This window comes from Anas platyrhynchos, chromosome Z (genome assembly GCF_047663525.1).
Source record: "Anas platyrhynchos isolate ZD024472 breed Pekin duck chromosome Z, IASCAAS_PekinDuck_T2T, whole genome shotgun sequence".
Taxonomy (NCBI): Eukaryota; Metazoa; Chordata; class Aves; order Anseriformes; family Anatidae; genus Anas; species Anas platyrhynchos.
The window spans coordinates 23,756,738-23,772,490 of record NC_092621.1 but is presented as its reverse complement, the minus strand read 5'-3'; the positions used below and the strand labels follow the sequence as shown (position 1 = coordinate 23,772,490).

The 15,753-nt window shown below is 41.0% G+C and overlaps 1 long non-coding RNA gene across 1 annotated transcript; it reads right to left on the bottom strand.

The window, feature by feature from the left end:
• Positions 1–7,820: 7,820 nt before the first annotated feature.
• On the bottom strand, positions 7,821–14,349 carry LOC110352878 (uncharacterized). The gene is made up of 4 exons (XR_002402577.4): positions 13,933–14,349; positions 12,880–13,185; positions 10,205–10,401; positions 7,821–8,795 (listed from the first exon to the last, which is right to left on the bottom strand). It is a non-coding gene; the product is annotated as an uncharacterized lncRNA (long non-coding RNA).
• Positions 14,350–15,753: the final 1,404 nt, after the last annotated feature.

Genomic DNA, 15,753 nt, shown 5'->3' with positions numbered 1-15,753 from the left:
ACAGAACAGTTGCAAAATTATTTAATATTTGTTATGTATTATTTTGCATTTCAAAATCAAAATCATGTTTTTCACAAATGTATATAAAGGAACTAATTTGCTACCATAAAAAATAAGTCATGATCATGTGTTTGAAATCACTGTGAAGCTAATGAGGAAAAAGTTTCTCCTCATTCTATCGGGATGAGGAGAGAAAATAACTAACATAAAAATGCAAAGGAGTCTAATTCCCAAGAAGAGGGCAAATCACAGCACATTTTTCTTTCCTGATGAAAATGCAATGTTATTGAAATGCAGTTAGGATAACAGTCCCAAATATGTCGTGGAGTAAGAAATAATCAGTTTTACTCCAGATTATTTCTTGCTCCTAAACTGCAGTTCCCTAAGGCTTGAAACCCATGAAGACAGGAAGCAGATACAAGGATGGACTGATCAGTGGGTGACAGGCGATGTCCTTTCCAGGGTTTGTCACATGGAAGGAATGCAAATCATCCTTGATAGTTTTGTGAGGCACAGAGATTTGAACAGAGGGAAAAGATCCGCAATTGTGGTAAAAATGTGGTGAAAGCCCCACACATTCAGAGGACACTTCAGCTAATTTCTGTGAGCTGGGACCAGTAGTTCCTGAGCTTAGCTGGTGGTCTTTTTAGCCTCAGTTTGTACTTCTGTTAGTTTTCTTCTTTTGTGCTCTTCAGTAGAGCAATGCTCCTCTGTGGAGCACGATAAGCACCACAAATCTGTGCTTGTACGGCTCCAATCAGGCAGGCATTTGGCAGAAAAATGTTCCTATGAAAACACACTCAGTTACTGTATGAAGCTTTCTGTTTCTCTCCTGCCACCACCTAGCCTGCGAGGACTCATCGCCATCCGAAGCATCCCTTGAACTACACCTGTTAGGGCAACCTCCATGGCCAGATTTGCTGATGTAAGGAAAGGCAGGCCCCCTGTGATCTGCAGCAATGGAGCAGTGTCCCGGGCAGGGGCAGCTTCTCCAAGGGGCATCCTAGCCTTACAGTAACTGAGGGAAGTGGCTATGAATGTAACTTCTGGCTTCCTTAAAACCATTGAGCAGCTCCCACTAACCCATATTCTAAGAAGCAAAACATATCGGGTTGTTTGTTGCTGTTTTGTTTTGTTTATCTTTTTCTTTTTCTTTTTTTGACTTGTGCCTGGCCTTGACCTTGCTGTGAAGCACCTCCACACGTCACCCATACCAACTTATCTCTGAAGCAGGGCTGGAGCACACAGCTCATCTACGCTGAAACTGCTCAGAAACTTTTGCCTGGAAAAAAAAAGATCCAGCATGAGCAGTTTTTCTTTGTCAGGTTTCTGAGCAGAATTTCTGACACTTGAATGTTTTCTCTGAGAACCAAAACCTTCTTGTCTTGGTGATGTCCCTTTAAAAAGAAATTAAGCAGATGCCTTGGGGAAATCAGACACTTCCTGTGAACAACAGCTTTCATGAAATGTGCCTTTGTATTGAAACACGTTTAGCTCTACCGTTAATTGACCAAGTGTCCTACAGTCCTGTATTTTTGACTGAACTCAGAGGTGGCTTACAGGTCGAAACAGTATGACCAGCATGTGACATGAAGGAGCAGCAGTGAACTGATCTCAAACACCACTACAAGAGAGCGAGTCCAAACTAAGCTGCAGCTATAATGTTTGGGAGCTATGCCGGTTTCTCAGTCTTAGATCATCTCCTGTAAAGCAAAGGGGGGCACTTTTTATGTAAAAAGTGGTAAATCCACAGTCCTAGTTCATTAGCTAAGGAAAAAGACTGTTCTTCAGGACAACAGAATCTACCTACAAGACCTTTATCCTCCTGTACCATAACCAGTGAAGTGACCCCTTTGGCTGGAACAGTACCTTCCCGTAATTCACCTCTCTGACAAACAACATTTGCAAAGGAATTTGGAAGGAAGAATAGAAGGGGCAGTCTTCTGTGTGTTACTCACAAAATAAATCCATCTGTACAGACAGCTCGCCAAAATAGGTCGCCACTCTTTTCAGACTTGTAAAGAATCACAGTTTGAGCATATTGTATCATCTCCATAGAGATCCTGGAGCTTGGCTTACCCACAGTGGGAAAGTGTTGAGTTTTTGAGTTCAGCTCTCCACCTTCCTTTCCTCACCAAGGCTGAGATACCCTACTGAGTAATTTTAAGCTCCTTTTGCTTTGAGAAAGAAAAAGCAACAGTGATCTCCCACACTGCACCCACTCATTGTGCCCAAAAGCCATTTGAATTTAAAGCTCTTTGATCCCTTGTTTCCCATCCATTTAGCCATAAGCAATAAAATAATTTTATATTTATTAAAATAAAATAATTTTAAATATTTTATATAAATTATTGTTGTTCCGAGATGTGAAAAGGCATTTTCAGCTGAAGTTTGCAAAATATGCAGCGTACACTCTTCCTAGAATATGTCCTCTGGAGAAATGATGTACATGTTCTGTAAAAGATGGCTCAAGATACAAAGAATTACTCTCATAATGGGAAGAAAAATCTTCAAGTTGTAAGAGCTGTGAAGGCTCTATCTGCTTTGACGTGGAGAAAGTTCATTTCTTTTTAAATGTAAGATCAATTCATTTGAAATAAAGCATTCAATAGAAAACTATGAATTTCACAAGGCACTGTCAAAGATGCATAGACTCCGCCATGGGGATCTCAAGGGAACATTGGTTGGTTTAGCCTATTCTCCTCAGGGCTGGGTTTTAGTCTGTTATTAATTGTGAGCATTCTCTTCTACAGAGAAATGCAAGTCAGTCTTGAGGCATGAAGACTTTGACTGTGTCAAAGGACCAGAGAGGCAGAAAAGAGCCTCAGCTGCAGCTGAATAAACTGATTAGGATTGGCAAAACACTGCTGTGGGTATACCTGGGCATGACTCTGCATGCAGATACAGATTGATCTCATTGGACAGCAACAGACCACTTTTGTTCAACTAGGACAAACTCATTAGTTAATCTCTCTCTCTCTCTCTCTCTCTCTCAATCTCTCTCTTTTTTTTTTTTTAATCAGGAATCTGTGCTCTCATATACCATAATCACAAATGACAGACACCTATTGAAAGAAAATTGTCACTTGTCACTTGCAGCTGTGTACCTACAGTTTGCCTCTGTTTTAAACAGATGTGGTTGCCAAAGATGCAAAATGATGGATTTGCAGTTTCAAAATGTATTCACTGTTGTTTTTCTGTGTGCTTTTTTTTTCTTCACAGATAATGCTCAATTAAAGGTCCCACCTCCCCTCTGCTTTCCTTTTTGCAGGTTCCCTTGCCCTGGTGTGGTGGGATTTCCCTCTCTCTCCCACTACCTGCCTGCACTGTTATCTCCTTTCCTATATAAAGATGACAGAAAAACATAGCGATAATTATGTTGATGTTTCCAGGGGAAAATGCTGATAAAGGACTCTTCACAGAATCATACTTGTACCAAACTCTATGTTCTTTAAGGCAGTCTTGTTCTTCTCAGCAGCTGCACACTTTGAGATGACTTGCTATTTGTGGGGTTAATAAGGAAGCAGTTTTTTAACTCTTTCTCCAGACACAGAGTTTAATCAGTCTTGGTAAGTCTCACAACATCTATGAAGTACTGCCTTCGCCCAAAGAAGAAAGCTGGGTAGAAGCACCACCTCACTGAAGATGAGCAGAATGCCTGGGGTTGGGTGAAGTCTTCTTGGTTGGAATTTAAAGTTTTCAGGTCTCTCCTCTTCAGTTTTGCTAGTCTTATGGCTCCTAGCTCAAAATTGCAGAAAATCACATATAGTCTGAGTAGCAAGAACTTTAGACCATTAAAAATTCCTAGGCTTGCAAGGACATCAGGAAAGTAGGAATGGAGATTTGTAGTGTAAGAACGGGAAAGGAAAAGTGATTCAAATGGTGAGTGTGAGTGGTTTTGTTTGTTTGCTTGTTTTTTAGGTTGTTTGTTTATTATTTATTTATTTATTGGTGGGTGATGAACAGCTTCACTGCATTTTAGCTCTACTGTGGGCATTGCTGTCAGAACTTCATGTTCTTAAACCCAGATGAAATGAAAGAAATGTCAGCAGAATGCATTTACCTTTCTTCTTCTTTTCTTTTCTTTTTATTATTTTTTCTCTTCTGTCTGTCCTTTCTTCTTACATGCTGAACCACTTTTCTGTTGTTATCCTTCCCACCAAATGGAAAGATTCAAGTATGTGAGTTTTGGGGACAGTCTCCCAGCAAGGCACCAAACCAGGCTAGTGAACTTCTTTGGAGTATCCCTGAGCCAACCACACACTGGCTTTGGCTCTCTGGAGCCTGCAGCCATAAACAAATTCTTGCAGAGAACCTTTGTTACATTGCATTTGATTTATGTTTCCAGTTAGAGTAGATTTTTTTAGCTCATTTCCCAGCTCTGCTTTATTGCTGTTTACATGCCATCTCCATTTCTCAGTTGCATTTAATAAGCAGGTTACTTTTTAAGGATGTCTTTTTGTTTTGTGGAGTCCGGCTCAGATTCCAAGACATGGGACAAAATGGATACTTATAGGGCTCCCCACCCCTTAACTTTTAGGGAGTGAAGATACCTCATCCCCACTCATCAGCCTGCATTTAAGGAACAGAGGTCTCTGTTAACAGCTCTGAAGAAATCTCTTTGTGCTGCACATTTCTATTGTTTTTCCAAAAGGTCTCATGCACTCCATTCACCCCTGAGTTCCCATAAAATGCCTCATGGTATATTTCACAATAACCAAGTAATAATCTGTATCATGATTGTGACTTTTGATAATGAACAGAATTCTTCACATATATACACACTATTAGCTTCAGCAGCAATATAATTATCATCTGACTTGTTGAGTCAAAGAACTGGTCTTTCAAGAATACGCTACAGCTAGAGCAGCAGGCAAGCCTCACCCTTCTCACGGCCAAGCCAAGCATTCCTGGAGGAATTTTCCGGGCTGTCCTCGACACAGACAGGTAGCAGGCGACAGGCCTTAACGAAGCACCTACACTAGGAGATGTGGAGTAGCTGCTTCCTAACTTTACAGCTGCACATTTTCTATGGTTTTTGTGGACCACGGTTCTGTAAATTGATGATGTTAGATATGACCAGGGGTAATTGTAGTGTTATAGGTTTATGCAGGGGTGCTTTAGGCAGCAGATACCACAAGATTACTGTCTTGAACTGCTATGTAAAAGATTTCTGCACAGCAGATGCTAATGAACCATTCTCCAGATCCACCATAAACAGCACAGGAAGCAAGTACAGGGGTTAAACTGCAGCAAGGGAGATCTAGACTGAGACCAGTATCTTCTCTCCCCTGCCCATAAAGAGAGAGACGCAGTGCTGCATTGCCTGGGAAGGCCATGAGGTCCTACCTGTAAGAACTTCCAAGAACTGGTTAGGCAAGCAGCTGTCAGGGATGTTGCAAGTGCAGCACTCTGACTGCTGGGTTTGGGGGATGAGACTAGATGACCTCTGGGACCCGCTCAGTTCCCCTGTGTGTCTGCGTGTGTGCAGTTCTGACATTTAAAGAGCTGCTTCACCCCGGTGTGGAAAGAGATTTACTTATGACATTAATCTCGATATATGAAAAAAGCAAACACTTTTGGCATGGCAATAATTTTTGATTTTATTAGAGAGTTTCAAATGCTACAGAAGCAGAAGAGATCTGACTTGCAGTGGTATGCAGAAACAAGATACACTATTAATAATAATAATAATTCTGAATTCTGTCAGCTTCAAGGAGCATAAATGCATGTATTTGTTTATCTGTATGTCCTCCTTTATCCATGTCTATGGAGAAAAAGGACCACTGGAGTTGTACTAGGATCCCTAAATAGGATAGTTGGTACTTCCATGTAACCATATCACCTCTTCATCAGCCATCCTTACACAATCACCTCCTTGTCTTTCTGCTAGTTTATGCTGTTCTGCAGCTTTCCTGCAAAGGAAGTTCACTGCAGGGAAAGCTCTTTCTGCTCTAGTTGGGCTCTCTCTAGCTGCCCTGCCTTTTGCTTAGGCTGGTGAGACAAAGCTGTCTTTCTATGCAAAGAGGTTGGTCCAATTTGGGAAGGGATAAAGATTCAGTACATTTGTTATAATCAAAAAACATTTGTTATAATCAAATCTGCATCTAGGCTGCTCTAACAAGTAGTCTACTGGTTGACATGGTAACAGCTAACAACATGTAGATGATGTATACCCTTTCAATTCTTGTTTAAAATGCATGAGATTTTCATAGGAGATCATGGAGAATGAGTGGTGGGTGATTCAAGGGAAGGAAAATTTGAAGTGAAATGTTGGAATGCTCCAGTTTCTTTGAGGATTTCAGCTGTAGCTTGCCTGTTTATTTGTTGTTTATAAGACTAGAGAAATTCACCACTACCTGTTTCATGATCTACATTTACATTCACGACCTCCAGCTCCTCTCTAGTTTGAGTCTGTATCCTCCACACACTGCTGAAATGGAGCATCCAATTGTTCCTGCAAAACTACCAGATCTGGAAATCTCACAGATGTGTTTTGCTCACTCTGGCTCCTCATTAGCAGCTTCAGGCTGCAGCTCACTTTATCCTTCAGGTTTGATCACAGTTCACTGAGGTGCAGAGTATGAGGGAAGACAAATAATGAAAATCATATGTCACTTCCCTGTGATCTAGATTGGCTAATCTCACTGTGAGCAGGATCAGTTCACCTCAGTTCAATAGAAACTGGTTCCTCTGAGAAAGAAGCTGTACATGAAATAACCTGATCCATCTGGAAAGAAAAAGAAGAGAAGAGAAGAGAAGAGAAGAGAAGAGAAGAGAAGAGAAGAGAAGAGAAGAGAAGAGAAGAGAAGAGAAGAGAAGAGAAGAGAAGAGAAGAGAAGAGAAGAGAAGAGAAGAGAAGAGAAGAGAAGAGAAGAGAAGAGAAGAGAAGAGAAGAGAAGAGAAGAGAAGAGAAGAGAAGAGAAGAGAAGAGAAGAGAAGAGAAGAGAAGAGAAGAGAAGAGAAGAGAAGAGAAGAGAAGAGAAGAGAAGAGAAGAGAAGAGAAGAGAAGAGAAGAGAAGAGAAGAGAAGAGAAGAGAAGAGAAGAGAAGAGAAGAGAAGAGAAGAGAAGAGAAGAGAAGAGAAGAGAAGAGAAGAGAAGAGAAGAGAAGAGAAGAGAAGAGAAGAGAAGAGAAGAGAAAGGAAAGGAAAGGAAAGGAAAGGAAAGGAAAGGAAAGGAAAGGAAAGGAAAGGAAAGGAAAGGAAAGGAAAGGAAAGGAAAGGAAAGGAAAGGAAAGGAAAGGAAAGGAAAGGAAAGGAAAGGAAAGGAAAGGAAAGGAAAGGAAAGGAAAGGAAAGGAAAGGAAAGGAAAGGAAAGGAAAGGAAAGGAAAGGAAAGGAAAGGAAAGGAAAGGAAAGGAAAGGAAAAATGTTGTCCTTCCCTGAGTCAGCAACCACCTAATACAAACAGACAATGTCCTAAAACATAGAGTGCCTGCTGTAATTCTGGTAATTCCTCCTGGTATTACAAGAGGAAATGAATTTATTTCCTGATATTTCATGCTATTAGACTGAGGCCTACATTATTTTTGGGCAGGGGCTTGCACACCGTATACACTCTTCTAGAAATCCCTCTGTTGGCATGAAGGTGTTTAAAGCTGTCGTTTATGTGCTGTACTCTTTTCAGACTCACAAGGGCAAATCAATAATTTTAACAGAATTCTGGCACCTTCATAGTCCTGAGCAATGACTACACTGTAGTTCAACTGGTCTCTTCTTTAGCCACTTACATATGTACAAAATTTTGCATACAGCTTATCTGAAGTATTTGGATATACTTTTCTCTTGGATGGAGTTTATTATCAGTCTGTGAACTAAAAGTTGTATTCTGAAAACTGTGTTTAATGAATATTCATCAAACAAAAATCAAGGGTGATGATAAGTAACACTATAAAAAGAGATAAACATGGAGTCAAGCATGAGCCAAACATACCAAGAATGCACATGGCTTCACCTTCGTCACCTTGGTATTCCCCTTTTCTAGTACTGAATGGAGTTTGGTTTGCTGTCTGTCTGGGGCCTGTTTTGGGGTGAGGGTGAGATCCTCTCCCCCTTCTTTAGAACACCACATGGCACTTCTCTCTGCCAAGTCACAGGATCTAAGCTCCAACTGTGGCACAAATATGGGGCACTAGTAAGCAAAGTGTGCACATATGCCAACTCCACAGGCTTGCAAGACAAAGCCAGAAACTCACAATCTGGAAGAGAGAAACCCTTTGTGTTGGAGAGATTCTAAATGCACCAGAGAGATATGCAATGGTCATCTTTGACCTGAAAGGTTTTGCTTAAACTTGAAATATCTGGGTCACCTGGTGGTTTGAAACACATTTTTTGAAACATAATTTCTTCAGACTCCCGCTGGAACAGATATTCCAGGAGCATGACACATGTTGGGAGTACCAAAAATTGTTGTAAAAGGGAAGCAAAAGTGTGAGCAATGGTAGCACTGAGAAACATTGCATGTTGGCCTAAGAATAATGGTGGGGTAAGAGAAGAAGGCCAAAGAAAGAAAGAAAGAAACAAACAAACAAAATGAACAAAATGAGAGCAAATGTATGGAAAAAACTGACCTACGCTAGCATCATCTGTCAGCCACAGTAACAATTATTCTAGTATAACTTTTCCAAATAAATGTACATGTATGCTATAGGCTTTTGATTACAAATGCACTCAGGATGAAAACTTTGTGTATCATTTTGAAGCCCTTAAAGCACAGCTATACATACATACTATAAAAGTAGATATAAATTGTTTTCATCATATTTTTGCAAAAGGCAGCTTCGTAAAGGTCCAGTCCTATAAAAAAAAAATAGATAAATGTTTTTTTTCTCCTTCTCCCTCAAGGTCTAGTAGAAATTATCTCTCTGAATGCAAGCTCAGCTTCTAAAGCTGCATCAGCATTCATGGCTGGGAATGAAAAAGTGAATTACAGCTGAGTGCATTCAGTATGCCAGCTGGTGAATAAAGAAAAACAGCTGCTGGTGACCGCCAACTGTGAAGCTCATGTGGACAATGTTATGTTCAGAACATAAAATGAACAAGTTGCATGCTGGCATGGAGTCTGTTGCAACAAAAGTGCCCAGTGCCTTGTAAAACTTTACAAATGGAGTCCAACAGTAGAGACTTGCAGTCTTTTAAAAGCAAGGCAGACAGAAATATTGCAGCCTTTGCTATGTAACTGCTACAGCTAGCATGGGCCCTGCCTTGCAATGTGCACTGGAACTGAATGGGAACTATGCATGTCAACTGTAGGCTTTAAATATGATTCCCACTAATCTGGTGAACAGTGTTAGCAGAACTAGCAAGTTGTTAAACCACCTTGCAATATCCATGTCTTAGCCTGAACAAAGGAAGCAGTAACTCATACTGACACTTTATAGAGCTTTTTTGTTTCAGAGCACTTTACACCAGGACTGGGATCCATAGTTTGGAGTGATAACAAGAGTCTGTGTCAAGGAGAGGCGATTCGTTCTCCACCATGAGAACATGGACTGGGAATCAAAAGGCCTGGAAAACTATCTTCAAATTATTTGCTGGCCAGCTCTGCCCTTCAGGCAATTTCCACCTCACAATTACAAGAAAGAGGGGTTGGCTCCCACTACACTTTTTATGTGCTCATTACAAGGGGTCCCAAGGTCCACAGCTGTACCAGGGACACCCTGTGAGTTCATATCTCCTATGTTCTGTATGTGAAAGTGTGACTACATCTGTCCAGCATGATGGCAGCGTGCAGGCAGATGGGGTCACTTGACAAGTGTATTTTCTAATGGGTGACTGTGACAGAAGCATCCCTTGGGTCATGGTCCCTCCTGACACAGAAAGGTACCTTTTCTAGGTGCAGTATCACCTCTCAGCTTCTTATATTCCTGTTATCCACAGTTGTGAGAGCAGCACAGCACTCAGCATACATTAGCCACAAGTACTCTCATGTGAACAGGAAGTTGTGAGCCTGGCATGCTGAGCAGAAGGCTTAATGTTCTTCAAAGGACAGCAGTTCATTGAAATGCTAAATCTCTTGTACAGGGAAGCATCTCACCTCCTCCTCAGTTACTAATGATGAACATTTCTGCATGGTATTCCTTTTGCCTCTCATCCTGGTTGTGAAACCCCTTGTTAAAGTTCTCCCTGTAGGCCACCACAGGCTGAATGTTTTGGAGCAGTTAGTTGTTTCTCCCCCCTCCCATTTCCAGAATACAGTCTCTTACCTCCTCAGAAGGTCTCTTAGCAGTCATTTGTTAAGCTGCTTCAGATATTTTCCACTTGTAATGCAGCAGTCACCCGCCAGGCAGAAATATGGATGCTGTGTGCAAAGGCCAAGCCATTTCTCTCCACATGCACAAGATGTGTTTCCAGTAGACACCTCTTCCTGGGATAGTTGTTGCACTTGGAAAGCTCCTTCCACCTGGGACATTTTCCCTCATTAAAAAGGCATTCCTGATCTTAAGTACCAGAGAAGTCTTCCAAACCAGCCCTCTCAGAGGCTTGTGTGGCCCTCATGACTGGCCCATCTGACATTTCAGACATTTCTGCTGGACATGCCCCAGTGGGAAGAGCTCAGGACTGTTTTACAGAATAATGAATGACGATGCAGAGAGGCTAAAGGTGGGATTGAGCTCACCTCACTTCACCTACCCCCCAGATCAGGCATCTAATCAAACCTAGTCATCTAGGCTCTCTCTGCAGTCAATGAAGAAAGACAGGTACCTCCACAGAATGATTCATTCCTCCTTTCTTGGACAACTATCCTAAAATAGGATGAATCGTACTCTGGAGATGCCTGTCTGTCTGCCTGAATGATAGGGGAGGCCTAAATAACTAGTTTAGCGGAGATACCTATCTTCAAGATGGCTTTGGCTAAGTGCCATTCTCCTGCTCTGGGTGACTTGCCAAGGTCAAGTGTGGGGAAGAGTCATGATGAGACCCCTTCTCCCTCTTCCCAGGCAGCTGCCCAGCTGGAGGGTCCTTGTTCTCCAAGGAAACATTCTTTAAAGCAGGAAAATGTTAAAAACTTTCTCATTGTGCCTCTGACATCATGTCCTAACACCATCACTGTCCCATCCAAATTCTTTTGAAACCCAAGAACTACCATTAAAGCACAGATGTAGAGTTTTTCCACTGTCTTTTTGTTCTTTCTTTAAAACAGAGCAAGAGCAACAACACAAAAAAAAACCACAAGCAGGAAAATGCAGGAAGAAAAGGCTTAGGGCAAAAGCATGGTTTCTATCTAATTTGAATTCAAATAAGATTTTCATTATTTTTAAATTTAATTATAGCTTTCAAATGTATAAAATTGCATGTGAAAATAGTACACAGAACTTAAATATACCCTGGAACACCAGACAGAATCACAGACACTACTAATTTTCAGGCATGCCGCTGTCTTGATTAACATAACATCATGATACCTTCCTTTGTGTGCTCAGCCTTCACTCCTGACTGACTAAGTGGATGGAGAAATGCCTTCTATACACCTTACAGAAGAACACAAATACAGTCCTATCTGAGGCTCAGTGAGCAATCTTGACCTTAGGAAGGGACTCTGGGACTCTCAGTTATAAAGTACCCTAGAGAATGTAACTGGAGACAGTAATTTTCCAGAAGTACTATTTAACTAACTATAATCATTTGTACATCACATATATAATTTCCTAGAAAATGCTATTGGAGATTTTCATAACTCACTATATCTCAGCATTAAAATACAGTGCAAATATCTCAAAGGCCTTTTGGTAATATCCATTGTTGGTCCAGTTGAACCCTCTTGGCATTTTCCAATTATGTCATTAACAATTTTATTCATAGGGATAAAATAAGAGTACAGGACATGATCCAAATATGCTGACTGTTTTGCTTCCTTTTTTTTTTCAGTGCTTTCAGAGATGTCTTTCTTTTTTTCTCTCTCCTTTTTTTTTTTTTTTTTTGTTTTTTTTTTTTTTGTTCACCAGAAAACACAGTAAGAGTAAGGGCATTAGTGAAATATAGCAGTTTTGTTTGTTTGTTTGTTTTTTTGCAGCTCCTGGAAGGAACTTCATGCAACAAATAAAAGGTAATTCTTCAACCCATAGGCTTTCAAAGGTCTTTTGAGAGTAGCAAAAATGTCAGAACCTCTTCAAAAAGTCTTTAAGTATACTACCTTTGAAGTATTGGGCAACTTAATTCAACAGGTCATTAATAGCTCTCACAAAAACATACCAGTAATAACGAGCAGTTATGGAACTGAATGGGGAAGTTCACATCTTTCTCAAGGTCCATGCTTTGGTTAGTTTGTTTGTTATATAAATCAGGCCTAATGGGCTCTAAGATGTACCCAACATTTAACTTGCAGCCCAAGAGATGAGAATTGTACACCTGCTTTTCTTTTCTTCCCTTTTTAGTACTGAGAGTTCAGATTCTTTTTCTGGGCTCCCCTAGAACACAGTTCTCAAGAATTTATTGACAGATTGTGAATTAATTCAAACTTCAAATCAGTGTCATCCTAGACTCTGAGAAGCTGGGGGGGGAAGGGAAGGGAGGAGGGATGGATTGTTCTTCTCTACCTCGGCGCTGAATTATTTTTTCTTTTCAGAGATATTTCAGTCACTGTGTGTGTAGGCTCATGTGTTACATACACTGACAGCTTTCAAGCATAGCTCCTGCCTATCTCTTAGTCCTCAGACCTCAGGATTTCTCACACAATTCCTGCATGGAGGTGTACAGCTCTGGTCTTGGAGACTAAATTATGCCACAGTGATCAGATGGGGACACAGGCACTTCCTTCAGTGACTATGCATTTTTCATTTAATTCTCAAAGAAAAACAAATATATTCCTTGCAAGTTTACAGCAGTGCACTGGAAAATTTCAGTAGTACAGTGTGCTATTACCATGAGGACAAGAAAATACCTGTCTGCAGAAGTGCAGAGACGAGTCAAGGTCCTGCTGAGGGCTCTTTCAGGCCAGCTTCCTTTGGGATGGCTCCCAACCTTGTGGGGCAGGCTGCTGCTCACCAAGGACATGGCTGTGGAGGTCCATGAGTCAGGCCCTTATTCAATGACTGCCAGCTGGTGGTTCCACCACCACCACCACTGCTGGTTCTCATTGCTGCTGAGCAGGGCCGGCCACCAGCTGACAAAATGTTAAGCAACTATCCAAGTTCCCTCCAACCACTCACGGCTTGCAGAGGCCCTGCGAGGCCAAATCTCTGAGAAACTAGAGCAAAGAAGGGTGGAAAAGTCATGCAAGCGTCACCAGCAAACCTCTAGCCTAACTGAAAGCTTGTTTCTAGATCTCATACCATCTGCTGCAATATTTTCCATTTTGCGTGCTCAGGAGTTTGGTTTAGTCTTTGGAAAAGCAGCTCCAACCTTCAGCCTCCGTGCTCCGTCCCCCATTAGTAAAGTTCACAACAACTTGGCTTCATTCCCACTTGGAAAATGTCCTCTGCACTAACAAGCTACTGGCCAAACTTCTCCCTGGGCAGCTTGAAACCTGCCAGACCAAAATGAGATCTGTAAAACTGGGCTGACAGCACATTGTCTATATGGACTTTCCAGGCCATTTGCCAGGCCCTAGTGGCCTAGTTTTAGAAAGACAAATTGAAATGATAATCAGCTAGCTAAGCTCTCCTCAAACTATTCTAGAGTGACAGAACAGTGTGCTTGCCAGGCCTAACCTCTCGTACTGAAATAATCACCAATGGCTTTTAAAATAAATGGCAACAGGGGTCAGAGAATGTTAGTAGAGGTGAATCTGAAATACCCTTAGGAGGCTTCACCTCCTGTGTGAGGTTTGCCACCTTCAGCTCAGTGGTAAGGGGTGGTAGCAGGTTCTGGGATTTCCATGCATACACCCTGGAGATTATCTGCAGGATATCTAACAGAATGGCAAAAAGCTCCCAGGATTCATCAGCCATGCAAGTGCACACCTGGAATACAGCACAAGATAAAATCCCAGTACCTGCTCTCCCTCAGAGTCCTGCCTGGGGGCTTAGAGCCCATTCCTTCTCCCCAGGTCCTCTTACTAGCCAGCCCGATGTCTTCCTCCTATGATCTGTCTGAGGGTCGATACAGCATGGTTTTCATAAGCCAGGATGTTTCAAGGGGTGTGTATTATCCACAGCTATTTTTGTACACATGGATGCCCCATCCCTGAAAGTGTTCAAGGCCAGACTGGATGGGGCTTTTCACAACCTGGTCTGGTGGGAGGTGTCCCTGCCCATGGCAGGGGGTTGGAATTGGGTAATCTTTAAGGCCCCTTCCAAGCCATTCTATGATTCTGTGAAATCCATGCAAGACTCAAGTCTACAAGAAATGTTAGACACCCATCCTAAATACCATTTTGGGGGTGACAGACTGTTTGGATTTAAGTGATTAGCATGTGCTTTTGAGGGTGAGGAAGACATTGCCATTGCTCAGCCTAGATCAATATTATTTTTGTCTTTTGAATGAATGTATTCTTAGGTATTACTAGGGCCAAAACTTTCTTTTTTTTTTTTTTTTTTTTTCTTTTTTTTTTCTTGTTCTTTTTCTTTTTAAAGTGGTGGCACTCTTAATATGCTATATTTTTTAAGGGTATCTTGGTATAAAGGGAAAATGCAAGTATTTTGTGTTCTCAAGTATTAGCAAATGTTGAATAGAGAAGTACATGAGATCTAGTGTTTGCAAAAGTAAACTGTGATTATGAGATATACAAATGATTCCTGAACCCAGTTCTCCGAAGATTTAATGCATTTATTTATAGCTGACTGATTTGGGACTAAAATATTGGAACACATTCACATATTCTTGTTTCTTCTGCCTCAGTTTATGGTTGTTTTATTTTTTTTATTTTTTTATTTTTTGCCAGGAACCAAAGGAAAGAGAACCTTTTATAACCACAGCACTTGTCTCCTTTCCAAGGCATGAAAAAATAAATAAACATTTACTAAGCACGGGCAGTACAACCCACAAATCAAGGGGAGGATCTTTTCTCTCCAGCAGTCTTTCATCTTGGAAAACTAAACAATAATATTGATTCTCTTCTACACAAAACTCCACTGCACTATAGAAATATTTCAGTAGAAAGAGGGAAAAGCAACAGGAAAAGAAACAGCTATAGCATCTTAAGGGAAAGAACAAGACTTTGATTCTTCAACATTTAGTGCAGCAGCCCAGCTTGGAACAAAAAGGCTCGGGAGTGGAGGAGTAAAATAATACATAGTCCCTGGACAGCTTCCTTACCTTAACCACAGTTCCCCAAGTTCATAGTTTTATATTCTTGAACTCTTGCCTTGTTCCCTGCTGCATAAAACACATGTATGCCGTTAGTGGTTTTTCTGCAATTAGAAAACAGTTCTAGATGTTGACTTTGATGCTAATCTGTGATATTTGGGCGCATGCTGCTGCATATCTTGAAAACTCCATGGCATGGAAGTAATAATATTTTTTAATATACTGGTCTCTATATTGCTTAGTTTGGTGAAGAATCTTGCATATTTTTTTTTATTTTATTTTTTCCTGTATGTCTAGGTTTACATTTTGGATAGATTATGCTTCCCTGCTTTTTGACAAAGCTTTTCAGTGTATCAGAAGATGAGGCTGTTTCTCAAGAGTACACTTTGTGCTATGTATAAAACAACATTAGTGACAGGGTGTGCTTTTTTCAGTTGGAACTGACATTTGATACATTAGCCAAATGGGGACCTCAGCCAGATCATAATTGGATATGTATTTTCAACATCCTCAGCCCTTCAGCCAATTGGCTGGGACTCCAGGAGACTTATTAGTAGAAATGCAGCTT